Source organism: Zonotrichia albicollis (genome assembly GCF_047830755.1).
Source record: "Zonotrichia albicollis isolate bZonAlb1 chromosome 34 unlocalized genomic scaffold, bZonAlb1.hap1 SUPER_34_unloc_1, whole genome shotgun sequence".
NCBI classification, from domain to species: domain Eukaryota; kingdom Metazoa; phylum Chordata; class Aves; order Passeriformes; family Passerellidae; genus Zonotrichia; species Zonotrichia albicollis.
The window spans coordinates 65-901 of record NW_027428338.1 but is presented as its reverse complement, the minus strand read 5'-3'; positions in this window follow the sequence as shown (position 1 = coordinate 901).

Below are 837 nucleotides of genomic sequence, written 5' to 3'. Positions count from 1 at the left end.
GCGAGGGGGCGCCTGGGGAATGGGACAGGGGGGGTCCTGGGGGGAATTTGGGGACACGGGGGATCCCTCAGAGCCACACCTGAGAGATGAATGTGACCTGGGGAATGGGACAGGGGGGTCCAGGGGGGAATTTGGGGACACGGGGGATGAGGGGGAGCCACCACTGGAAGCTCAGTGTCACCTGGGGAGGGGGACAGGAGAGTCCCGGGGGGAATTTGGGGACACCGGGGGATCCCTCAGAGCCACCCTCGGGAGCTCAATGTCACCTGGGGAATGGGACAGGGGGGTCCCCGGGGGGAATTTGGGGACACGGGGACAGCCCTGGGGGGTGAGGGGCGCCTGGGGAATGGGACAGGGGGGTCCTGGGGGGAATTTGGGGACACGGGGGATCCCTCAGAGCCACCCCTGGGAGATGAATGGCACCTGGGGAATGGGGACAGGAGGGTCCTGGGGGGAATTTGGGGACACAGGGACACCCCCGGTAGCTCGGTGTCACCTGGGGAATGGGACAGGAGGGTCCCGGGGGGAATTTGAGGACACAGGGACACCCCCGGGGGGCGAGGGGCGCCTGGGGAGGGGGACAGGAGGGTCCTGGGGGGAATTTGGGACATCGGGGGATCCCTCAGAGCCACCCCTGGGAGATGAATGTCACCTGGGGAATGGGACAGGGGGGTCCCGGGGGGAATTTGGGGACCTGGGGGATGAGGGGGAGCCACCACTAGAAGCTGAATGTCACCTGGGGAATGGGACAGGAGGGTCCTGGGGGGAATCTGGGGGACACGGGGACACCCCCGGGGGGTGAGGGGCACCTGGGGAGGGGGACAGGGGGGTCTTGGG